General features: G+C 57.2%; 1 protein-coding gene across 9 annotated transcripts in view; it reads right to left on the reverse strand.

Moving 5' to 3' along the window:
- BCOR (BCL6 corepressor) overlaps positions 1 to 25,620 on the reverse strand; it is a 115,619-nt gene that overhangs the window by 35,263 nt on the left and 54,736 nt on the right. For 8 of the 9 annotated variants that reach the window (XM_063083394.1, XM_063083390.1, XM_063083391.1 and 5 more), the window contains exon 1: positions 9,159 to 9,871. The exons of the other annotated variant lie outside the window; for it this stretch is intronic. The gene's annotated coding sequence lies outside the window, so the exon portion shown is untranslated. Of the gene's footprint in view, positions 1 to 9,158; positions 9,872 to 25,620 lie in introns of those variants that run through there. 9 annotated transcript variants of the gene reach the window in all.

Below are 25,620 nucleotides of genomic sequence, written 5' to 3' on the forward strand. Positions count from 1 at the left end.
TCAACCAAGTTTTAAATCAGAACCAAAGCTGGAACACACTCTCTGACTTGCCCAACTCCACCCTCAGCCTCTGTTGCTGGAGAAAACAAACAGACCCTCGAAAACAATCCTCAGTCCTCTAGCTCCCCACCTTCAACTCCCCTCCGAGGGCCCCTAGGGCAAAGGTTAAGGCGTTTTCAGATTCCAGGCCAGGCCCAGGCTACACACTGTGGCAATCACCGCAGTTAGGCGCATCCTGTCTGTACACTACCTCTAAAATAGTGAGCTAAAATGGGGGGGAAAGTGCTGGCCTGGTAAAACCCACTGTTCACAAAACAATGTCAGCCAAGGCTGTAAGGCATTCTTTACAGAGGGACCAGGGATTCGTGCCTACTGAAGCTCTTTCAGCACAAAGGCTTTTAGGGGAAGAAGGGAAAAAGAGGGAGGGGGGGAGAGGAGGAAAGAGAGGGAGGGAGGGCTCCTGTTTCAGAGCAGGCATCCCCTGAGAGTCAAGAACCAAGTGTAGCTTCAATCAAACGCTGACTTCCCCTCTGGGAGTCGAGTAGGAAACCTGATCACAGTAGCTTACTACCGGCCTGGATCCATACAGGTCTGGTTTTCTTCTCATGCTAGTAATTTTTTTAAATACATATCGATATAAAAGAAGCAATCCCTGGCAGACTTTATTGAAAACCACACTGAGCCCTCATAACATCCGGACTTAATCCCTATCAAACAAACCACAGCACCTCTGGCCTCTGCAGCAGCCCACCCCCTCTCACCTCTTCCAACCAGGTCTCTGCCCTGCAGCCGCTGCTATTCCCTCCCCCGAAATGACGGGAAGGCTTGCCAAAGAGCACCTAGACACCAGTTCTGAAATCAATTCCCCACCATATAATGATCCCACTTAGGGGGGGAAAAAAAATCCAAGTCCTTGCATATGGAATCCTTTAAAAACAGAATGCAAAGAACTGTAACAAAGGGGAAGAGGAACCCATGGAGGCGGACCCGGAGGATACCCTTGGAGGGGAGCTTTACTCTGCAGCCTTGCTCCCAGGACACTGGCCTAGTAGGTCTCAGGGAATCTCAGAGGGAATCAAGGGCAGCAGGGAATGGAGGAGCAATCTATAGCAACAAGATCAGTCAGTCAGAGCAATTATTAATCCTCAGGGCCTACTACGTGCCAAGTATTCTTCTTTGATCCTAAAGGTGGATAATTATTCCCAGTCTTACAAATGAAGAAACTTACTCAGGCTCAGAGGCCATAAATAACTTGCCCCCAAGGTCACACAGCTAGTAAAAATGGGCCACGGTCAAACTCAGTCCTGGAGTTGCGGAGAGGAGCCAATTATTGGTTTAATTGTGCCATTTGAAATCCCTATTTTCACATACTGTCTCCTTAAAGAAGTTCGGAAGGCTTCCTGAGGCCTTGCATACCTAAGTACAGGGTAAAAAGATAAGCCTTTAACGCCCATGTAACTTGGTCCACAATGAGCCTTGAACCCAGTTTCTCTGACGTTTGGTAATCTCTTGGCCCATTGAAAGTGTTTCATAATTTCCCCTACATCCTACAAATCTCCCTACAACTAAATACCCTGGGGGTGAGACCACTCCACTTTCCCTTCCTCCAGTAGCCCAGAATAGACAGGAGTAGGTGGGTCAGCTACACTCAGGTCTCTGGGAGAAGTGCTGCCTACTAGGAACAAGGCTTGCCACCCTACTTTTGCCACATAAAGCAATAAATCAAATTATCTAGATAGAGCGAAGCCCTTTGGAAGGAGCACCTACACCTTATCTTTCCTAGGGTTCAAACAAAAAAACCCCAGGGACCAAAGTGGGGTGGGAGAGGGAATTAAGAGGGAAGTGGCTAGCGAGATGAGGGCCCTACTGGACCACCAAGTGTCCCCACAAAAACACAAGCCCCGAAGCAAGCTGGGGGATGGGGTATCTTTCCTTTCCCCAACCTTTCCTCCCAGAAGCGCCTGGAGGCAAATCACAGGGCCCAACATCCCCTCCTCATCCGACCCCATCCTCAATTTCTAGATCTGCCCCAGGCTTTCAGATACTCCGGGAACTACCTACACCCGACGCCGCAGGCCCCACTGCCGAGAGCCATCTCCAGCTCCGCTCGGTGGGGACGGGCACAGGCACCGGATATTCGGCCGCCCCAGCGGGCTTCCCGGCCCCGGACCGGCTGCTTCTCCGGACGACGAAGCTCCGGATATGCGAAATGGCTCCGTGGCGCGACCGGGCTGGCGAAAGCCTCAGCGGCGGGAGGGATGGAGGGGCGACGGTGGCGCCGGACGCTCACCCCGCTGGCCAGCCGAGCACGCCCCCGCGGCCCGGCTGCCCCTGGTTCTGGGCCAGCCCTCCGCAAGTGGCTTTCTTTCTCTTTTTTAAACTTTCCAGCCTTGGCGATGGGGCAGGATTTTCAGCCCTTCCCCCCAATACTCAGGTCGGGCGGGCCCTCCCAACCCCTTCGGGAAGGCTACTCCCCCCGCCCCCGGCACCCCTAGACGGCGACCCCGGCAGACGCCTCCCCCCACACACCCCCCATCCCCGCCTACTTGGGCCACCTGGAGCAGGCGGCTTCCCGAAGCGGCCGCAGTCCAGTCGAGCCTGGGACCGCAGCGTCCGGAGAGGAACTCCCTGCAGCCCCAACAGTCCAGGCCTGCCCGCGGCGCGCGTGCAGCGCGCCCTACACATAGCGCTCTCTTGGAAAGGTCTAACGCTTCGAGAGGGGGGTGGAGACGACGGCAAGGCGGGAAGGGGGAAGGGCTGCCTTTTTTTTTAACTCTTAAGATGCAAGAGTTTTGGTGTCCCTGGCACGATAGTGAGCGCCCGTGCAGAACAATAGAAATGGGGGGGGGGAGTGCCGGAAATGGTGCAAGAAGACCCTTATAACCCTATAAACCTGCCCCCCCCTTGGCAATTACCATAGCATTGAGACCCCAGTGCCTTCAATGCAATAGTGCCTTTTTATAACTTTTTTCCCGAAATACGTCCCCCTCCCCACATTTTGAAATAACAAGGGCAAAGATAGCTCCCAAAGTTGTGACCTCCCGAAGCTCTTGGGTCTTTCACCTGCTCTGCCCCTGGCACCCTGACCTAATTCACCCTCCTTCCCCAACGGTTTCCCTGGTTTGCACCTAGACAATAAATTTAGTTTAATTTAGCTTCCGGTCTTTAATTTTAGCAGGTCTCCTTTTTGCATGCAAATCAATATGGCAATTACCATCTAAAAGCTCGCCCAGCCCCGGGTCAATGTAAATTGATCATTGTCCGCCTTCCACAAAATAACACCGGGAGTCTGTGGTGCATAATGAGATTATACTGGAAACTGTCTTTTAGATCACAAACTATATTTTATTCTGTCAGGATCTTCTCCGAGCGGACTTCCCCGCTTGTCTAATCACGGGGAGCCGAGCCCGTGAGTGCTGGCTGGGAAGACAGAGGTGAGCTTGTGCCCCGAAAGGGGGCCTTCTACAGAAATATAGCAGAAGAGCACCGTTAGTGAACTCCAGTTCAACAAAAAGTCAGATAGATATCCCTTCTTGAGGAACACGTTGAGCGCAACCAGAGTAAGCCGTCGGGCAGGGCTGGAGATCGGCGGACACCCCCGGCCAAGTGCTTGCGACAAACGCGGCTCAGCCACCGCGAGGGTGGACGGAGGCCAGTTACTCCGGCCCCGGCGGCTTCTCCTCCTGCCTCCGCCACCTAGGCCTCAACAGCGCGCCCGGCTTTGCGAACAGACGGAATCCCGTTGGTCATAACACTGGCAAAGAAGGGGGGCGGGGCCGGCCGAGTCCTCTCCACCCGTGTCTGGGTGAGGCCCCCACGAGGCCCGATCTATGAAAAGGACGTCCGGGGCTCCGATGCAACTCTCTCGCCGAGAGCACTGCCCTCCCGCCCCTCGGCAGCCCCCTGGGCACGGGTGTGACCCCCCCGGGCCTAACAAAGGGCTTTCTGAGCTCCTATCCGCCTCGGGCCGGCGGGGGAGGGGTGGACCCACGCGGTCTCCCGCCCCGCCGCGCCTAGCTGGATCGGCTCGGCCCGGCGCCCTCGAGGAAACCACCAGGATGGCATTGTCAGGGCTGCCGAGCGCTCCTAAGGACCGTCCTGGGGCTCTGGCGGCACTGTGGCCTGCGAGTCTCCTCGCCCAGCCCGCGGCCGGGCCCGGCCCTGCCCCGCCCGGCCCGGCGCGGGCTCCACCCAAGTGCGGTCTTCCCAATAAAAGATGGAATTCCCGGCTGGGCTTAGACAAAGAGGGACCGCGGCAAATCGACGCCGCGGGCAAACCAAACCGTACCCAGAGTTTAGTGCGCGATTGGGGTCACCGAGGCGCCTGCTAATCCACCCTACCCAGTCCGTCCCCAGCGTGGTCTCTTCCAGGAAAAAAAAAAAATTATAGCCTACCAAAATGAAAGCATACCTCTCCTTTATTCCTCCCAGAAGCCACTTCTTTCGTTTCTATTTTCCCCGTCCACTAGGCCCTGAGCCACCTTAGCAAACAGGACCCCAGCTGCCCAATATCCATTCCTCCCGACCAAAACAGAAAGCTACTCCTCTTTCTTCCACCATCCAGCCACTCAAAGTCTAGAACTCAATTTGTTCAGAAGCCTTACCTGCTCAACACATACACTCTTCCCACCCCTCCCCACATACACTCTTCCCACCCCTCCCCACATACACTCTTCCCACCCCTCCCCACTAGAAGGAACTGTAACTAGAAGTAATCTTAGTTAACGGAGGGCCTACCCTTTGGTAGGCTGCTTTGCCCTTAGTTTCCTTCTGGCCCAAAATACATTATTTCCCTGTAAATGAGTGTGTGAATGTGGTTGTATGGGCCACACTTCCATACCCAAGTCGGCCTCACTTCGCAGGAATGTCTTGGCGTCAGGCATTGAAGAGTTTTTGTCATTCAGCCTGTGTATCTAAGCATGGATGTATGCGTGTAAATGCTTCTTGTGTTTCCAAGTGACCCTCTTCACACCTTTAAAATGGGCTTTTATCTCTGGAACACAAGTTACAGAAATTCTGCCCGTTTCCAGCTCAACAAAGTCTGGGATTTTTCTCTTAGAATATCACCATACATCTCTGTATTTGCATACCCATGTTTACATTCCCCTTGGCCAGTTCTTTATCTCTTATGTATCTCTTGTTCCATTTGGGAACCGGAGCCCAAGTGTCTTGATTTGTCTCAGCACATGTCATTTAGGCGCACAACTTAATCTGAGCATTCCAGCCGAAAGTACACCTCCCCACTACTTACATTCTTCTTGCTTTGACTGTAATGTTGCTCATTCCCAGACCAGAACAGTATGGCTTTGCAGTTTAAATGTAAATATAGAAGATCCCTTAGACCACAAACCCTTAAAAGAAAGGTTGAGGAGGGGCGAGAAGCCAGTGGAATATTAGTAATGAGTTATTTATGCATAAGGTAACCCGCCCACCAATTTCAGGCCTGGAAATTTTGAACTAGACAAATGTCTGCAGAGTTGTATTAAATTTTTAGACCAATTCAACATTAGCCCTATATAAGTATACAAATGATGGTTCTCTTAACACATAGCACTGTCCAAATCCCACATACACATATCTCATTCTAACTCCCCACAAGTTCATGATTAAAAGGGTGTCATTTATTTATATGGACAATTCAAAGACTACTTTGTTCTCTCCAATGCATACTTATACACACTGGCCTGGTATTTCAGACTCAGGTCTTTGGTCTGCAGCAGCCTCCTTCAGAGGCCCCACGCGAGCATGAATTGTCTCTGGGAAAACTGAGGTCTACCTCTGCCTCTCCCAAACTCCTTACTTAAGTGGGGGTGCCCAATGTGTGTTCACAGTTCCCTCACTGAGAAGTAATTGGTCAAACTAGATTTTCTAGAAGCTGTGTTCGGTTTGTCGAAGAATCGAGCCCAATGCACCAGGATATGACCATGCACACACAGAAGAGAAAGGAAAACCCTAAGCCTAGACTCCTGCCACCCGCCCCCCACGAGCTACTTTGCCTCCAGAAATTTCTAGTTGGCTCTTTGACCCCCTACTTCATTACATTATCCCCATAGCCTTTAAAGGGTTAAGAGAAACCCCCGCAGCCTTTCCTCCACCCTGCTCGCTGGGCCCGCAAGCTAGCTCGCTCACTCTCTGCTCACCGGAGTCTGCTGCCATCTCCGCGGCCCCCACCCCACCCCCGTCCTTCAGCCGGGAGGGAGCCTGCATGCCTGTCTAGACCGATCTATCACCGGCACACCAACAACACCCGCGAGAGCGCGGAGACCCTGCCCAGGTCCCCCGGCCCGCACGGTTCACAGCGGACAGAACCCGGGAAGCGTGACGCCTGCAGGGTGGGGGTGGGGAGCCTACAGGCGCTAGCAGCCCCCAAAGCACCACAGGTCCACCCCGGCCCCCCGCGCTCCCACCAGGCCGGCTGCCGGGGCACAGTCACAGCTCTGCGCGCTGGGCAGTCCTATTTTTATCTTGTCTAATCCCAAACTGGGCGGGGAGCACAGGCGTCGTGCTTAGAGAACAAGAGATAGGCGAGGGAGGCTGGGAGGAGCAGCCAAGGAGCGACGCGAGCGGGAGCGAGTTAAAGACACAGCGGAGGCGACCGCGAGCAGGAAGAAAGAGCGGGCTGCGCGGGCCTCGCGGCGCCGCAACGGAACGCGCCGCCCGGCGAAGTTACACTCGCCTCCGGCCGTCCCTCACAGCCGGCCCCTCCCCACTTCCCAGCGGCGCTCTCCGCAGCCCGGACCGCGGGGCCCCGGCCTCTGTGGAAGGCGGAGGCCAGCCCTGCAAAGGGCTGGAGAGAATCGCTAATGAGCTGTGCGGCCCATTGATCCAGAGAACACTTCCTAATTAACTCTCAGTCACCTACTGGTGACAGCGCCTCAAAGGACAGCGCTGGGGCCGGCCGAGCCCCAGCCCCGACCTGCCAGCAGAGCGCCTGGCGCCCGCACCCCGCACGCTCCCCTAACCACCCCAGGCAATCCGTGTGCGTGGCGGTGTATAACCGCACACTGAAGGCCAGCCTCGGATCAAACCTGGATGGCACATTAATCCATCGCCTCCCCTCCTTCCTCTACGCGATGAAATCGTGCCCCAAATAAACACGAGAATCAACACTGCAGAGCCCAGACCAGATAACAGGTCGGGGATGGAATGGGAAGGGTCGAGAAACGAGCATATTCCCCAAGTGTCCACGTACAGGAGTCTCCGAGGCCGACTATTTAATGCCTTCCACACAAGCAATTCTGTTGGCAAAACCGAATCCAACACCTCCTAAGGATTGATTTCGGCCCGCGGTGTCCGTTTCTAGTGCCACAGGAAGTGTCAGATGGCTAGAAATACCCAAGTCTGTCTGCGCTCACCACCCACCACCTTCTGGGGTGGGCCACTTCCTTCTCATTTTCACTCCCAGGCCATTTTAAGGATTTTTCTCCAAGAGGCTACCCCTAGAAACAAATACCACTATCCATCTCCTAGCCTCCTCTCAAGAAGGGGGCGGGGGGGCGGACAACACAGCTAAAATCCGAAGCTGTCTAGTCTAGACACAGCTAGGGTTATGCGAATACCTATTTGAAGCGCGCTGGTTTCTTTTTAAGGTTTGTTTTTAAATGCACATAACCCTCCCTCTTCCCTCTTCCATTCCCCCAACCCCCAACCTTCAGACGCCGGTGGCGCGCGCCCTCGCGCGCGGGCACTCACAATCTCTAGCTGGAGATCGCAGACTTTCTGGAAAAGATTCATTAACAGCAAATTAAGCCTCGCCCGGCCTCGGCCTACACGCGGCCACACTCAGCTGTCTCCGGGACCCAGAAACGTGCCCACTCCAGCGTGCGAGCGGCGGGAAGCCCGCCGGAACCACGCGTGCCCCAAGCCGCTCTACTCCGCACAAGGTGCCCCAAAGCTCGCTTGGTAAACAGCAGGCGCTCGTCGCCGACTTCCCGAGCCCCCGAGTTGGCGGAGGGCTCTGCAGCGCAGCCACCCGCCCGTTCTCTGCGCGGGCCCCGCGGCGCGTCGGCGCTTTACCCTCCCAGCCCCGACCGAGGATCGCGCCCGGGTGCGCAAGTTCCTCTTCGCCCTGAGCCTCCGCACCTCACGCCCTCCGAGTGCGACCAACTTCCTCCGGCCGCAGACTTTCACACGCCCATCAGTGCTTCCCACCAGAGTCTCCACTGCCCAGCTGAGGGCCCAGGTTTCGCCCGCCCCCGCCCTCACCCTCCCTTACCGCCACCGCCTCCGCACAAGCATTCTGCTCCCACCACTGGGGGTCCAGAACTTAAATCCTACCTTCACAACTGCGGCGGGGGGGGGGGGGGGGGTAGGTTAGAGGTAGGACGGGGCCGCGGATTGAAATCATACAAGAACCTTTACAAAACAAAGCGTCTGACCTGGCGGGCGGACGGGCCGAGTCGGAACCCCTCGCTCTGCTCGATTTCCTAGTAGCTTTTTTTTTTTTTTTTTTTTTTTAATATTAATCCACGTGATTCGCGCTTTGGGGCAACCCAAGAAAAAAACCGGGACTCCCCTCCCGAGTTGCACGGCGGCGGCGGCAGGTCGAGCTCTGCTCGGCCCGAGGCGCCCGCCACACACCCTCGCGCACGCACACGCCGTCGTTCCACTCACAGGAACAACCGGCCCCCAGAGAGGCGAGACGAGGCGGCGGCGGCTGGGGGTTTTTACAGTTCTTTCCCGAGTCGAAAAAGAAAGCAGACGGGAACCCGCCGCCCTCCCCTTCCTGCTCGCGAGCTAACGCCGAGCCGAGCTTCCCAGCTTCCAGCCCACCCCCCCCCTCCGGCCAATTCGCGGCGTTCAGCGGCAACCGCGCTCCCGCGCAGACACACTCAGGCTGCAAACTTCCACTCCGCGAACTCCCTGCTCTCCTCCCAGGCCCCAGGGAGGTGGCAGGCCCCCCGCCGCGCCCGCTCCCAACCTCGCGCCCACGCGGGGTCGTTTAGGTTGGCTGTATTTTAAATAACTTATGCCACTGAAATAAAAACGAAAGCGAGCAAGGCAGCCGAAGGCAAGCCAGAAGCAAAAGCTTCGCGGGGTACGCGAGAGTGTCGGGGAAGAAACCCGGGGCGGGCGGAGGCCCCGGGGGAGGGGGCCGACTGCAGTCCGCGGCGCGCCCGCCCGCGGCCTCCCCGGGAAAAGGTGTTCCGGGCACTGACCTGAAATCCCCGATCGGGGAGTAGGCAGGGAGCCTGCAATCCGGCGCTTTGAAGTTTTCCCCCGAGCAGACTCGAGGCAGCGAGGAGCGGTTGGGTGGGTGGGCAGAGGTGTGCGGGGTTGGGGGGGGTGGCGACGTTAAAGAGCGGAGGAGCCGGGCCGGGGAAGCGCGGCGAGCAGCAAAGTTTGCTGTCCCCGGCTGCCCACAGTCCGCTCGCGTAACCGCGCTCGCTCGCCTCCCTCGCCGTCTGCTGCCAGCCCGCTGCCCTCGGGGTCGGCCCCGCGGAGGGGTGGGCTCTTGGCCGGGTGGGGGCGGGGCGGGGCGGGCTCGGAGCCCCAGGGCAGGTGGCGACGGCCCCGCGCGATCCTCCGGGCTCCCGCAGCTGGACTGGGCTCGGCCGGGCTCAGCACCTCCCGCGCTGCCGCTGCCGCCCGCGCTCGGGCAGGAGCCCCAGCGCCATGTTGACGGTTCGCCGCGAGCGCCCGCTCCGGCTGGGTGTTAGTGTGTGTGTGTGTGAGTGTGTTGGCCAAGTCGTCCCTGCGCGGCGACAGCGCGGCTTGGGCTCTCCGCCCGGCGGCTCGCGGGCTCCCCCTCCTCCGCCCGCCTAGCTCCCTCTCTCGGTCGCGGTCTGGGCTCCGGCGCGTCTCCCCGGCAGCCGCCGAGCTCGGCCCGCGTTCAGCGAGGAGCGCAGCTCTGCCTCGCCTTGCTGTTGGGAGCCCGGGCTCCGTCTGCCGCCGCACGCCGAGATCCCAACGCGTCCCCCTCCCTGGTTCCCTCCTCTTCCTCCTCCCCCTCCCTCCGCCCGTCCCCCCTCCCTCCCTCCCTCCCTCCGCCCGTCCCCCCTCCCCCTCCCTCCCTCCCAACAGCCGCCTCCCCTCCCCCCGCAGGCGCAGCGCTCGGGCGACAGCCGCCCGCCCGCCCGCCGCCTCCAGCTCTCGCAAGTTTGAGCTCCCCCAGTCTCCGCTCACCCTTTTCTGCGGAGCCTCCGCGGTGGGGCTTCGGGAGGGGTGATTCCCCAGGAAAGGTTTGCCCGAGTTTCCCCGGCTGTCATCGATTCCCGGCCGGGCGCATTTTGGCCCCTCCAGGTCCGAACCCCGGACCACTTGGGTGGCGCCCCCCTCGCCTCCTGCCCTGCTCTGCCCTCCCCTCCCCTCCCCAGCTCGGAAGCGAGTTGGTTGCGCACGCCTGGCCCGGGCGCACGTCCTGGGAGAGCCGGAGACCGACTTGGGCGGCGGCAGCGACGGCGGCGCGGGCGGCCCGCAGAGCCTGAACCGAGAGGATGGGGGCGGCGGGGGCGGCTCTCCCAGCCGCGCGCCGAGACTCCCCTCGCTACCCAGAAGGCCAGTGGAGGACCGCAATTACCATAAAGCGCCTCGCACTCCGCACAGCCAAAGCTGTCAAACCCCAGCGGCAGCCACCGCTGCCGCCTCTAGCCACCAGCGCTGCGCTCGCCTGACCTCGCGTCCCCTCCAGCAGAGCCTAGCGAGTGTGTGTCCGCTCCCACCCCCACCCCAGATAGCCCCCTTTTCCCAGAGGAGCTCTATCCTATTTCGGATATGTAAGAGCTACCTGAAAACGCCACCCGGGGCAACACTGGCCGTTCCGCCCGAACTCCGCGCCCGAGTTCCCCGGACGTTTCAATTGTGTGGGAATCGTTTGGAGACGGGGGGGTGGGGTGGGAGGGGGGAGCAGCCGTGGAGGCAGAAGAAGGCGAACGGGCGGCGGTAGGGGAGCGGAGATCCGCCTGAATTTCTCCCGGTTCTCGAGCATTTCACGGTCTGCATCTCAGATGGTTGGAGGGTCTACCCTGGCCCCTCACCCCAGCCTCGGGAGATTATCTCCCGCGTTTTATTTTCCTTGGCAGGGAGCAACTTTTGGCTTACACCGTTCGCCCCATAAATTTCCACTCGGTAACGTCGTGCTGATCGGTGTTCGGCGGCGGCGTACAGCCTGCGCCCGCAGCAGTTCAATTCAATTGACACGTATTGAGCTTCTCCAGCGCACCCGGCGCGGCGCTAGGCGCGGGGGGGGGGGGGGGGGAGGGCGGGGACAGGCAGGCGGGAGGGGAAAGCGAAGAAGCGAGGTTCTGGCCTCCCCGGAGCACAGAGCCTCAAGGGCGAGCTGAGAAGCCCCAGTTCGTAAAGCTGGCGGGAAGGGGTGGGAGTGGGGGAGGGGGTATTCCGGCCTAACCGCACCCAGACTGCGGGCCCCGACTTCGCGGCCAAAGGTGACCCCATTCGGCTGCTCGCTAGGGTCTCTTTATGCTGGGAAGGGGGTGGAGTGCCTCTTTCTGCCTAAGGACAAGATGGTGCAGGCTCGATGAGAAAATAAATCCGAAATGGAGGTGGCCTGTAAATCCACACGGAAAGTTTTAAAATATCCTGGAGTGTCCCCATGCCAAAAATAATCAAAAGCATCTCAAGTTGATTACTAAGTCAAGGTCAAGGCCAAAATCAGCTTTAGCTAGCAGATATTTTCCCTTTTAAAAATTAGACTCACTAGTGACTGCGTGACTGGTATTAGCTGCGATTTTATTCATTCTGTTTTAGTTCTCAGCACATAAGTCATAAAAACAGCCCTTCTCAAAGCAGAAGTGAAACATCTCTACCGTTTGAAACCCGAAACTTCAGCAGAATTAAATCTTCATGCTCCAGAGCTGCTTATAACAACTGATGCAAAAGACAGGCGGGCAAGTGCCCGTGAGAGCAGTGCCCAGCAGGGCTGGGCCACGAACGGTTCCAGGACCCGCGCCTGCAAAACAGAATGCACGCCTTTTTCTTCTGGTCTTTCTGGGGGTGGATGTCTCTGAAAAGTAACCCACACATTTTTTTAATCTCCGGTAACAAGCAGAAAGACACCTGGACTATTACGCTGTAAAGCTATTTTTTATAAAGACATTTTAGGGCCAGACATTAAAAGTTATTAGACTGAACGCATGCGAGTTACAGACACAGCTGGAGAAAAGGCCTCTGGTTGTGTTGTGTGTTGTAGCAACATTTCTTTTTGAAGGGACTCCTTTTATTCAAAAGTCTAAAATAACCGGGAAGGCTGAAGTTGGCTATTTGTGGGGAAACTCTCTGAAGGTGGTTCCAGGCGAGGAGGCCGCTATGCCGCTGCGGACTGGGAGGGAGAGCTGGCCTGGGCGAGTGCGGAGCCGTGCCAGGCTCTTCCGGCTCGGTTAGGCCGCACCACAGAGGCCCTGGCCCGGTGCCCGGCCAACTTCTCTCCCCTCCCCTAGTCTCCCCAACTCTCCCCCCAGGCACAGGCTTTTCCCTGAGTTCAGAGTCGCATGTAACCGTCCAGAACTTTTGGAAAATCCAGGAACCGAGCACGGGGCCAGCGGCCTCTCCGAGTCCTGCGGCCTCCCGGGGCTGCTGACAAAGAGGCCTGTTTGTCTAACTTTAAAAGTCCAAGAGTTAAAATGAATGGGGGGGGGGGTTGCTGTAAATGCAAAGGGGCCGCGGGGAGGGTTGATTGCGGGAGAAATTTGATGCTGGAGACAAACAGGCCAGTAAATTCGCCTTTGACGTAATTTGCAGTATTCACCACCCTCCCACTCGCCCTTTAGTAGGGAGTCTCGCCTCCGTGGTATCCCCGTGCGGGCTGGTGGGATTAAAGAGTTTCTCTTCCATCTCCTAGGGATATATTTTCCAACTCCGTGGGATTTTAAAAATATCTTATTAAGGGAGTCCTAAGAGGCGGGGGGTGGGGGGGGGATTCGTGACTCACTGGGAATTAAAATGTGGGATTTTCCCGAGGTGCTCTAAAATGGAGGGGATGGGGGCGGGGATTACACCTATCTGTCCGGTTAGTTGGAATTATTCCCAGGAAGAGCAGCAGAATGCTGTCGAAGGGCAGTCCCATCTTGGTATCCCCACTCACGAAAGGGCTCCGGGAGCTGGGGACGCCACGGGGCCTGCAGCGTGTGCGGACGGCCCGGCCCTTCCCCTTCCCCCTCCTCCCCTGCCCTCCACGAGCCCCTCGGGAGCTGACCCGGGGGTCAGGCCGCTGTACCCGGCACTCAGCGAGGGGAGGATTTCAATGAAAGTAGAGGAGGAGGCGGAGAGAGCGAGCGAGGGAGCGTAAGGGAGGGGGAGGTCGCGCAACCAGCAAAGAAATAAATAGGCGCCAAAATGAGAGGTGCCGCGGCGTGGGCTGCCCCTCCTCCACCTGCCCCAATCCCATGGAAGGGTCCCTTGGTTATAACGTACCGCTCGACCTCAGGCTCTCGGGAGCGCTCCTGCTGCAGATTGTAACCAGTCTCTGCAACTGGGCAAGCAAGTTGGCCCTCTGGGAGCAGGCCTGGAGCCTGCCTGCCCTTTTCAGGCTGACTGTGCAAGACCTGCCAGGGCCTCTTCCACACCTCCAGCTAAGTGCAAGCCTAGAGGAAAGGTCCCGTGGTGAGGTCCTTATCCTGTGTTTGGGAGGACCCTGGGATCCCAACATTGTGTGTGTGGTGCATGATTTAAAAGTGTGTGTTTGCAGACACTCGCATATATTTTAACATGTATAGGATCCAAATCATAAAGGTAGGTAAGCCTCAGATGGTCCCTCTCAGACTCAGACGCTGTTCTCAAGGCCTATGGCACTCGTTACTGGAACAGGTGGGACTTGGGTGATTACAGATAAATGTATTTCTACTTTACATAATGTGGGATTGTCTATTACTGTTTATTTTTAAAACACACGAACACCCACACAGTCTTCCGGTCACTTTGTAAAAGAACTCTGGGCTTACCTAATGACTTTTTATCCACTGGCCCACCCTCCAAGCACAGGGCATATATCTGGCTTCTCCTCCTTAACTCAAATGAGGTCACATCTGAAGGCCCATCTTTGTCCCAGGGATTTCACTAATCCGGAAACATCTAAAGGTAGCTGCCTTACAGGGGACAAGACCGCTGGACTTAGGGGTCGCCAGGTTGAAGATGGCTGCTCTTTCTCCTGCCTGGCCTCTAGAGGCTTATCGAGTGTTTGGGGGAGGAAGGCCCAAAGGGCAGGCACTATGTACTTCCTAGCAACCTTCTCCCAGAATTTCTGGTCTGAGCTCGATTTATGTCAGGCCCTGAGCTTCCCGAACCCAGACACGGGTGAGTAAACTGCCTCCTACACTTCGGGGACTGCTGCGGGAATCAGGACATAAATACAGGAGGTTTCTGGGAGGTTTGGCCAGGCCCTAGCTTAAGAGCCCTGGAAGCCGCCGGGCTGGGCCGGATGCTCCTGCAGATAAACCCGGACGCCACGTCCCGCCCCGGCTGCTTATTTAGCAAGGCGCCTCCTGCGCATATTTTCCCCGGCTGGGGGCAGTGAGTGGGAACCGCAGCGAGAGGGGGCGGGGAACCACCAACTACTCGCCCTCGGACCCCGCTTGCCAGCCTTTCTCCCCAGCCGTCTTGTATCCAGCTTCCCTCCTCCACTCCCGCGGGTCCCCTGCGGAGACGCGCCACCGCGGGACTGGAAGGATTTTGAAGGCTCCACCAGCCCCTTGCCCGCGCCAGGAAGGGGGATGCGGACCAGCAGATGGAAACGCGGCGCTGAATACGTCTGAGTATCCCTAAATACCTCTGAGGCCCCCCCCCACAAAGTCGGGCACAGAGGTGAGTGGCGCGGGATGGTTGCCTCGAAAAGGTCGCATCCAAGAGCAAAAGCTTGGGGCTCGCGCAGGGCTGGGGATTCCAAAAGGCTTAATCTGCGACACATTTTCCCCGCTCGCATTCCACCTCCCGGCCCACTCGGCTCTGCCTCCACCCCCGGTGCTCACTCCTCCCCCATCCCTGCGTTTCCAGCGTGTTAGCAGCCGCGCAGCCCCTGGCCGCGAGCGCGGGGGGTGGGGGGCACAGGGTGGTTTGTGTTGCGAGGCCTGACAGAACCTTCTGTGTGCGGCGGAGGGAGGAGGCTAATGCATAATGCACAGCTCCTGGAAGCCGGGCCATTAGCGGCCTGTCGGTGACACAGACAAACGACTGAGAGGGAGGAGATCCAGCTCGCTCTAGAGTTTAAATATACCAGCGTGGTGGGGAAACGCCATGATTTAAAAGTGTGTGTTTGCAGACACTCGCATATATTTTAATGATTTCCAGCAGGCTTTGCGTCCCAGCCTTGCATCCCTGGAAGGGGGGATGAAGGCAGAGAGGCCTCAACCCGACCCACCACCAGCTTTTGAGATGAAGCGGGGAAGAGGTTGGTAACGCAGTGCTGAGAAAGCGAGGCCTGGGGAAGCCACACGACCCAAGGCCATCCCCAGATCTTTTTTTGTTTTTTAAATCTAGTCATCGGGCCTTTCATCCCGGACTGGACCCTCTATGCTGTACCAGAAAGGCCTGGAGGAGAGAATTAATCCTGCCACCTTTGCTTCCCAGGAGCCCATATTTTTGAATCTTCCTTTTCCACTGACAATCCAGAGACCTCCTTCCTCCCTGTTTAACACACCAGTGTTTTTTAGCAATTAAGGCGAGAAGGGGGTGGGGATAAAGATAAGCCAATTTTTTTCCGCCATGCAAGTGTGAAAGATAAGATAACGCTAAGCTGGGGCAAAGCGGCTGCTTACAACCTCCCCTCAGCGATTTTGATCGGTCACTTCTTATCTCGAGAAAATGCTCCTTTCGAAAACTGCATCAAAAAAAGAAAAAAGGGTGAAGGAAAGCATTTTCATTTAGAAGTGACATTTAAAACCCACCTCCCCTACACCAACAATCCCCTCCCCATTGGCCAGGCGCCCCAGGAAAGTCTCACCTCGACTGTAGGGTTTCAGACTTTCTTGGGGGGGGGGGGGGCAAGATTACTAGTGTAATTAGACTGAATAAAACCAGGGATGCGTGATGAGGCTTTATCCTGCATCTAACCTAAGCTTGCGGCCGGGTTTTCCTTCACTTAGTTACTGGTCGATGTTAGTGTTTCACCATCGCGCTCGTGTGCTGAAACTAAACAGGTAGTTATATTTGGGATGGTCATATAACCATGTCAACACGAAGTGGTTGTTAATGCGAAATAATAAGAAACTCTGCTGATTTTTACAGGCCTCTGTAAAGGGAGGCAAAGGCATCCCACGCCCCAGAAATCAAGAACTCTCGGCCGAACCGGACTCTCGGAGAGTTATATAAATCCTCTTTTCCGCAAAGGAATCTCAAGAAAGGTTTTCAGGAAGATTTTTATTTGCTGAAGGCTTCGGTATCGAACTTCAGGCCCGCAGGGCGGCCTGCAATTTCCCCCCAGCCTCGCTGCTGGCCCCGGCCTCTGCCCACCTCCCACTCCGATCTCTCTCCCACCCCCAAGATGCCATCCCGGGTCGGCATCTTGGCACCCGGTGCACGCCGAGTCTGCTCCCTCTGGGCCAGGCTGCAAGACCCAAAGCCTGGGGCCAGCCGCGGCCTGATTGTCCCCAGAGAGCCGAAACCGCCAAGCGGGGAAACCCCTCTCTCGCCCTTCCCCGAAAAGCCTGGCCGCGGCGTAAGCGCCGACCGAGCGGGCATCCGCTGACAGCCGGGCCTCACGTAAGGTCCACACGCGTCCCATTAGTCAGCCCGCGTTCCCCTCGGGCGAGCCGTCTGGCGCGGCCCCAAAGCCAGGCGCAGGCGCGGACGGGGAGGAGGTGCGGGGCCGCAGCGAGCTAGGGGCGGGGGCGCGGGCCCCGACCGGGCTCGGTTCCGCGTTCCTGGGTCCGCGGGTAAGCTGAACCGGCGGGGCAGGCCGCTCCCTGGCTGGCGCCGGGGCGCCGAGCTGCGCTTCACGTGCCCGCCATATCAGCGGCGGCGGTGGCTGCGAGGAGGGGGACTGGGAGGCGCGCGGCCGCTCCCGCGGGGTCTCCGTCCCTCCCCCGCTGCGGGCTGGGCCGGGACCACCCTGCAGCCCCCATCCCCGCTCAAGCCTAGAGTGGCGTTGCCAGACGCCGAGAGGCTCCTAGGGCGCCGTTTTGAGAGCTGCGCGGCGGCGGCAGCAGGGGAGGGTGCTCCTCGCGGCCTCCCCGGGAACTTCCCGGCCGCCCCGCCGCCGCCGCCACCGCCGAAGTCAAGGGGACCGGAAGCCCTCGCGCCGCCTCGAGCGGCCTCCGCTGGCCCCCAGGGCTGTTCCAGACGAGGGATGGCCGCGCATCACCCCTGATCCCTCCTGGCCTGCGCCCTGGAGTATCCCCATTTAAGCTGGGAGGACCCTCTTCGAGGTCCGGTGAGACATTCTTCTGCTGCCGCCATAAGCACGCCACCTCCTCCCTCTCCCAGCCCCGCAGCTGGAACGGGAGGGGCGCGGAGCCGCCACTCCGGCCGGGCAAGAACACCTGCTCCCGGGCCCTGCAGCTGGGCGCGTGGTGCTGGGAGAAGCTGCCTACTGTTGTGTGCAGAGATCGCGGAGGAGAAAATGGGGCTCCGAAGCACAGGGCCAGGAGCAGCCGAGCTTTGGCCACCCCTATCACCCACCCACTCTGGGCGATCAAGCCTGAAGCCAGAGGGCTGCTGGAGGCCCGAGTCTCCTTTCGAGGGTCGAAGAGCCGCCACCCCTGGGATCCGGCTTCTGGCCTTAGGAGATCGTTCGCAAGACAGATGGGACAAAACCTGTTTTGGGAGCCTTCCCGGTGTCCGCCCCCGTTCTCTAAACCAGACACACTCATCTCCCCCTTGGCCCCACTCTAGCCTCCGGCGAGTGACGAGAGTAGGTCATGACGGCACCAGCACCCCTCCATATACACACGTAGGGACGTAGGGTATGATACGGGATTAGACTGCCATTCCGCGTGGGGAAAGGCGGATGGATTCTCCCCATCTCGGAGCCCCGAAAAGATCGGGCGGCCGAGCTGACCTGCGCCGCTTACCCTGATTCACCGCGGCGGCACCCCCCCCCCCGTCCCGCCCTCCCCGACTCTCCTGGCCCAGGGCCCGGCCGGGGAAGGCGTTGTTTTGCCAGCGGGAGCCGAGCGAGTGAGCAGAGAAAAGCCTCCCTGCTCTAATGAGAGTGCACACAGCGCTGCAGCGAGGAGGATGATTACCCGGCAGGCGGGGGGGGGGGGGTGGCGCGGGCCTGGGCCGCGGGAGGCGTGTGCGGCGGCCCCGCGGGCTTGGAGTCCCCGCCTGTCTGGCTGCTAATCGCACGCTTTCTGTTACGGAGGCAGGCGGGAGCCGGCGGCCGAGCCCAGCGCCGGCGACTCGGCGGGTGACACGGAAACATGGCGCAGCGCCCCTCCCCCCGCGCTCCCGCCTCCCGCCTCGCACTTCCTCCCGCCCGCGCGGCTTTTGCAGTTCTAATGCTCTGCTTTCGGCCTGGCACCATTACGCTAAGCAGCCGCTTCTCGGCAGCCCCGCGCGTCTCTTTCCCCTTTGTTTTCGGGGTCTATAGAAAACGTTTGCTTTTGTCCCGAGCTCTCGTTAAACCAAACTTGTGGTGGCAACGGAAGGCGGTGCGGGTGGGGAGGGGCCCGGGGATTTTGGCAGCAGCAGACCAAAGCGTGGTGGAAACTTCTCTCGCTGGGTTCCCCGCCACCCCGCCTTCCTCCCCCTTCCACCCCCACACACAGACCAGCCGGCCTGCTGACTCTTCCCCCTTCTCCCCCGAGAGGCCCCAGCGCTCCAGGAAGGAGGTCTGGGCCACAGGGACTGTGACCAGTGCTAAAGAGCCCAGGGTGCGTGTCTGTGAGCCTCGAGTTTTTGGCACTCGGTGACCTCGCTCTCGCAGCCCCGACTTGCCTTCCTCTCCTTCCTCTTTGGTCATTCGGGGTTTTATATCAGGAGGGAAGAGAAAGTGTTTCGGTGGTTTTTATTTTAAGGGTTTGTTGGAATCTCTCACCCCCAACTGCACAGCCGCCTTTTTTACAGGATCTAGGGAGAGAAGGGGGTAATGTGGGCTCTGCAGGGAAAGGGTCGGAAAACCTAGCCCTGGAAGTTGGATCATACTCTACTGTCAGGCTCATCAACACTCGGTCGGCACGCGGGATGGGGCGACCCTGCAGAGTGGGGAACACGAGGGCCAGGTTCCTCCATCCAGGAGACGCCAAACCTCCCTCCCTCGGGACGAAAGACCAGGACCCTCCCCCCGCCCGCTCCCCAGCCCAACGCGCACGCCGCGGCTCTCCGCACCGGAGCTGCTCAGGCGGCAATTTTTTAAGCCTGCAATTAAGCGAGGCGTCGCCGTGTCCTCTGCTAGTGTCGATCCTGTCAGTCGCACATGGCCTTGGTGCTCCGGTCCGAGGCCCCGCGATTAGTCACAGGCTCGCTTCGCTCCTTCCCTAATCCGCCTCTGCAGGCAGCCTGGGGACGCGGCCGACTTGGCGGCGCTGGCAGGGAGCCACCAAGCGCGGAGCGGGCCGCCTGGCCAGTGCTAGCCACGCTGAGCCCAAGCCGGCGCGGGCCCCAGGGTGCGGGCTTGGCGCCCCCGCCCCTCTTACCTCCCCTGACTGGGGCGGCGGCGTCCCTCCTCCCGCCCCTCTCCCGGGCCTGCGAGATCTGTTTGTGTGGTGTCATTTGCATAAAAATAGGACAAGTGTTTCAGTGCGTTCGAACGCGGGAGGCGAAATCCTTATTGATGTGTCTGTGTGGAGCCTTCGGTTGTCGGAGCGGTTTGATTTAGGGTGTTTGTGTTGCCTTCTAGGAGAAATGAGAGGAAATCCTGCGCAACGCCTTCGGCAGCCCCGGCCCCCCAGAGTATCCCCCTCTGCGCAGCCTGGAACGGTCCACCGCCTGGGCCCCGGCGCGCCAGGTCCACAGCGAGCAGGCTGAGGGCCAGGCGGGCGGCACATTATGACTCATAAAACCGGGCGGCCTAATCACCAGCTGCCAACCCATTTACATGTGGCGCTTCCCAATGCTCCCTTCGCCTGGCCGGGCCTCCCGTGGGTTCGCCCCATACACGGCTAGAGCCGCCAGTGGGAGCTAATCAAGTAGCCGCTCCTTCCCGTAGGCAGCGGGGCTTCTTTTCCCGGGCGACCCCCGCTCTCTCCGCCTCTGCGCCGCTCGCCAGCAACTCCTCAGCTTGGACAAATAGCTGGGAGGGTGCCGGCCGCGCGGAGCCAGTAAATCAATCATTAACTCTCCGGTGAGGCCTGGCTAGGGGAGGGAGCAGCGGCCAAAGACAAGTCCGCAGGGCGAACGCAAGGCCCCCACCACGGGTTGGCAGCTAACCACGTGCCAGCTAACAGGGTGCGTGAAGGCGGATCCCGCCGGGGCTTCCCGGGCCCCTCCAGAAGCCTCCGCCAGCCAGGCCTTTCAAGCCCGCACCTCGCCTGGCCGGGCAGGTCGGGTTGCTGCGCGGCCCCTGGGCGGGCTTGAACGTTAACGAGCTGCCTCGGGCCTCAAGGCCTGCTCTCCCCAGGAGAGCGTGCCGCGCTTGGGCAAGCTCCTAGGATCCGGCTGGGCTCCTCCTGGCTCAGGCTTGCCAAACCAAACTGATCGCACCCCGTGTGGACCAGCTCTCTGCGACACCCTCCTCCCGGAGCCCACGGTGGGGCTGGCACGTAGGGGGTTAAAAGCCCCGGTTCGCCCTGGCTCCTTGGCGCCGCGGAGGAAACGCTGATCAAAGTGCTTAGGGGCAAGGAAACGCACGTGCGGGACCGAGTCGAAGGAGGCCGACTGGAGACGGCGCTGGAGCCGCCCACCTCGACCCGCTTCCCACACTCCCGGGAACGCGGCGGCGGCGGCGGCGGCGCTGGCCCGCGCGATTCGCTCGGCGGAGCTACGCGCGGCGAGGCGGGGAGGGGGGACGAGGGGGCGGGAGGCGAGCCCGGGCTGCGCGCCAAGAGGCCCGGAGCCGCAGATTAGTCACCGCTCGGCTCGGCGCTCAAGGGTGCTCCAGAGAATCGGGAGGGCAGGCGTCGGCCCCGCTCAGCCGGGCTCCCGGGGCCTCGGCGCCGGTACCCCCGCCCCCACCCCCGCGCGCGCCCGGCGCGGCTGGCTTGACTCTCAGGGACTCGCGCAGCCAAGATCCACTTGTCAGTTCAAGGGCAGGACAGAAACTCTGCAAGCGGAGTCTTGCGAACAGGAAATTTCTCATTGACAATGTGCTGCCCCTCCCCCACTCGGCTTCAAAACAAAACAAAACCCCAGCGCGGGTGGCCAACGCACCCAGCCTCGGCCCGCCGCAGCCTGCGCCCCTCCACGACCCCCGCTTCTCGGCCCCGTCCCCGGGAGTGGAGAGCTTGCCGAGCCCCGGCCTCCAACGCAGGCGGCAGCGGCGGTGGCAGCGAACAGGCCCAGGTGACGGGCTCGGCTAGGGTCCCGCGGAGGGCGCCTGGCTGCCACCCTCCGGCCCGCGGGCGGGGTCGGACGGGGACGTGGAGCCCCGGAGGCTCCGCGCCCTCTCGGGTTCTGAACCCCGCTGTGCGGTTTTGCGGAGCAGCTGGAGACTCCCAGGTCAACGGCTCCCTGGAGCGAGTGGGGGCGGGGAGGCCGCGCGGCGCTGCCGACTGGGCGAATCCGCTGCGGGAACCCGGGAGGGCTGCGAGCTCGGCCTGGCAAAGTTCCTGTGGAAACTCCATGTTTTGAAACTCCAGCGGCGTTGCGGAAGGAGGGGGAGAGGGGAGCGCGCGGAGCGCCGGGGGCAGCCTGCACTCGCCTTTCAGCTTCAGGGGAAATCTGGAGGGCGGGGATGGCCGGGTCCCCGGGCACATTCTTTTGTGTATTCCCCTCTTTCCTCCACACTCTTAAGGGAAATTTATAAACCCACTTTGTTTATTGAATTCAGCCAGGAGAGGAAGGCTGCCGCCTTTTTAGGGACCCTGATGTTCAGGGTAATTTTGTATTTGACACATGTAAGTACTTAGTATTCCCAGGTAAGGTCAAATTATTTATCATCTTAATTTATATTTCAATAGGCCTACAATTTAGAGGCGCAAAATGCCTCCTTATGAATCATTATGGTCTATTAGGGAAAGTAATGTATAAACAGCACTATTTGGGAGGGAATTGCTTATGTTGACATTTAAATGGCTCTTCAATAGTTAAAAAAAAATAAAGACATTCGAGTGCCTTTGATTAAATATACAGTTTACAAGACCATCAGCAAAACCATCAGAAATAGAAATTCTTCTTGGGAGTTTTATTTACTTCCAATTTTTTTTTTATGCCTTCCAGGACACGTGTGTCATTTGATCCCTATAGGGTAAATCAACACATTTCAGGCAAAATATCACTCTCCTCTCCCCCAGGGAATGTCTTATCAGGAACCCAGGGAACCTCTGGAACTGAGAGCAAACTCCACCAGCAGGGACCCCAGTGGAAAGTTCGTAGATCGCTGTACCTCAGTGACAGAATCAACCACTTTCTAACAATACTGCAGCTAATTGTTGAAACAGCATAGCTTCCCTGCAGCAGTCAAACCTTCCTGAAGGCCTGTGTCCATCCATCTATCTTGGTGTTCCTACAGCACTCAGCACAGGGGTTCACATTGTTGTAAGTCATCCTTCTGTACCTGCTAAAACATCAGCTTCTCAGAAGCTCTTCCTAGCTGCTTCCACCCCCTCCCCTGTGTACTATTTATTGAATGACCCCGTTGTATTCATTTGCTTGCAGCACCTCTCATCTTTAAAATGCCCTTTCTTAACCCCACATCTCCCTTCCTGCCTCCCTATTTATCTGTTTACCTGTACAGCTGTAATTGAAAGAGGTGTCTATATCCATATGCATTTCCACTTCCTTACCTCATGTTCACTCTAAAAATCAGCTAGTTTTGAAATTATTCTAAGACATTAGAATAAGTGCAGCTTTGTTTATAACAGCATAGGATTAGAAACAACCTAAATGTCCAGCAATGACATTAATGGCACACACATACACACAATGGAATATTCTCTAGCTGTTTAAAAAAAAAAAAAAATATATATATATATATATATATATCTGTTCTTTGTACTGATGTGGAATGACCCCCTAAAGTCTATTGTTAAAAGAAAAAAACAGGTGCAGATGGTGTGTATACTATGTTGCAGTTTGTGTAAAAAAACAAAGCAAGGGGCACGCAGATGCCTATTTGTGTATTGAAGATCTCGCTTGGGAGTCCCCCCCCCCCCCCGTTTCTTTGTACATATGCATGTCCTCCTCATTTTCAGAAATGGGAACACACTGCATAAGCTGTTCTGTACCTCACCTAGGAAACTTATTGCTACTTACAGATCATTTTCCACGTGGAGATGGGCCTTGTCTGTAACATGGTGCATAAATTTCACTGTATAGATACATCATCACGTGTCAACACTCTTCAACCCACTCTTCCATTCTCCCAGGTTTGTTGCCAGGAGTGGGTGGTGTTTTTCAGTTTTTGCCTTCCTTGGCCTCTTAGAAGCACTTAACACCCCTGACCCATCTCTGCACACCCCCCGCCTTGCTCCTCTTGGCTTCCCAGATGCCACACACAATGGTTTTATCCTTGCTCTGAATCTCTTTTAATTTCTTTCCAGGCTCTTCTCTGTGTTCTACTAGTTACTTTGGGCGTGGGCCCTCCCTTTTTCCCTGCCAATCTCATCCAGGTTTACGGCTGTATTTATTTTTGCAGGGGGGGGGCTGCGGGGGAGGTTATGAGGCTGCACTCTAACCAACTGAGCTAACCGTCCAGCCCCAGGCTTATGGGTTTAATTACCACCTATTTGTTGTTGACTCAAATTAGTTTTTTTTTTCCCAGTTCCAGACCCCCATATCAAACTGCAGGCCTGATATCTCAACTTGACATCTACATCCAGCTTAACAATAGCTAACATTTACATAGTGCTTGTTAGGTACACAGCTTTCCTCTAAATACTTTATATAAATTAACTATCAATCCTTACAACTACCCTATAATGTAGGTAGAGTCATTATCCTCATTTTACAGATGAGGAAACAGAGGTTACAGAATATTTCCAGAAAATGGTGGCACTATAGGATTCAAATCCAGGCAGTCCTATCTCCATAATCGATGTTCTTAACCACTCTGCTACACTGCCTCATAGCATGCAAAAAAACTGAATTCTTAAAAAAAGGAATTAATCTACAAATATTTGGGGGTATTTACTAAGTGCCAGGCCCTGCAGCAGGTGCTGGGTAAACAGTGGTGAGCAGGACAAACTATCCCTTCAAAGGGGAAGAGTTCTTCCCTTAGAATCTGCCCTGGCTCCAACTCCCTTCCCTATCACAGAAAATGGCTTAGCTGCTCAAGTGCTTAAAGCAGAATCCTGGGGTGGGGGGTCATTCTTAACCTCTCCCCTTTATCTGCTACCTCACCTCCCTACAGTCCCCTGGCAAAGCCAGCTGATTCTACTTCCAAGCGTTCTATCCAATAAGCCTACTTCTTCCCATTCTCCTACATCCACCTTAAGCCAGGACACCATCTTTTCTTGCCTGGATTATTAGCCAGGATTATTATTCCAGCTGGTTTCTGTGCTGTCACTGTCACTCTCCTCCAATCCATCCTCCACATGGCAGCTAGAAAGGTCTTTTAAAAACATATCGCATGTCACTACCTCTCTAGTTCCCTCTGCACTTGGAACAAAACCCAAACTCCTTAACAAGGCCACTTTGTTCCCTACCATTTCATTGCTTGCCACTGTCTACCTCATCTTCTGAGGGCCAGTCACACAGGCCTGTTGTCAGCTCTTGAATAGGCTCTGCAAGTTTCTCCTTGGGCAGTCATCTTCCCCGCAAGACTGTATGTTCCCTAAGGGCAGGGTGTATCATCACTGTGTACTGAGCTTGTATCAATGTACTGCAATGAGCATGTATAAACAAAATGTTACAAGGCTTTTGCTCCCGCCTGTATCCCCCAGTGCCTAGCACAGTGCTGGCACAAATGCATGCTAAAAAAAATACTTGATAATTCATGAAAGATTGAATGCTTAATACATTTTTGCCAGCTGAATAAATATTCTATATCAGGCTGGCCAGTTAGCTCAGATGGTTACAACGTGGTGTTAAAACACCAAGGTCAAGTGTTCAGATCCCCCCATACCAGCCAGCCTCCAAAAAAAATTCTATATCAGAGCCAGAGAAAGAAACCAAGTTCAAGAGAGCAAGACAGTTGTGGGGTTGTGCTAAAGGTAAGGGAGGTTCCTGAGCTTGCAGGGAGTGGTTCTCTGGTTATGGTGAGGACTGAGGCAGAAGAAATTAGGAAAGTGAACCATGAGGCTGGAGCAGCCACTATCTTCTGGGGAGGCTCGAGGGAGGCTGATGGGAACATGGGACGCATGTATACAGGTTTTTGTCATATGCGCCAAGTGACCTGGGTGTGTGTGCTGTGGGAGGCCTTGGGAGTGCCATCCTTACTAAGTGTTGCAGAATAGCATCTCCAGCAGATGAGAGAGACACCCTAGCTAAGAGCAAGACAAAGCCAATCAGAGCCCCCTCACAGTACTCTGCGTATTGCCAAAGATTTGGTCCTTCCTTGCTTGCAGAAGATTGACTTTTTTCCTAGAGTCCCTCAGAAACTAGAAGTGTAGGTTCTGGTCACAGCCGAGCTTGGGCAATTGGAGTTCTCTCAATTCCTTGCAACTTGACCTCCACTGTGTCACTACATTACATTTG

Source organism: Cynocephalus volans, chromosome X, assembly GCF_027409185.1.
Source record: "Cynocephalus volans isolate mCynVol1 chromosome X, mCynVol1.pri, whole genome shotgun sequence".
Taxonomy (NCBI): Eukaryota; Metazoa; Chordata; class Mammalia; order Dermoptera; family Cynocephalidae; genus Cynocephalus; species Cynocephalus volans.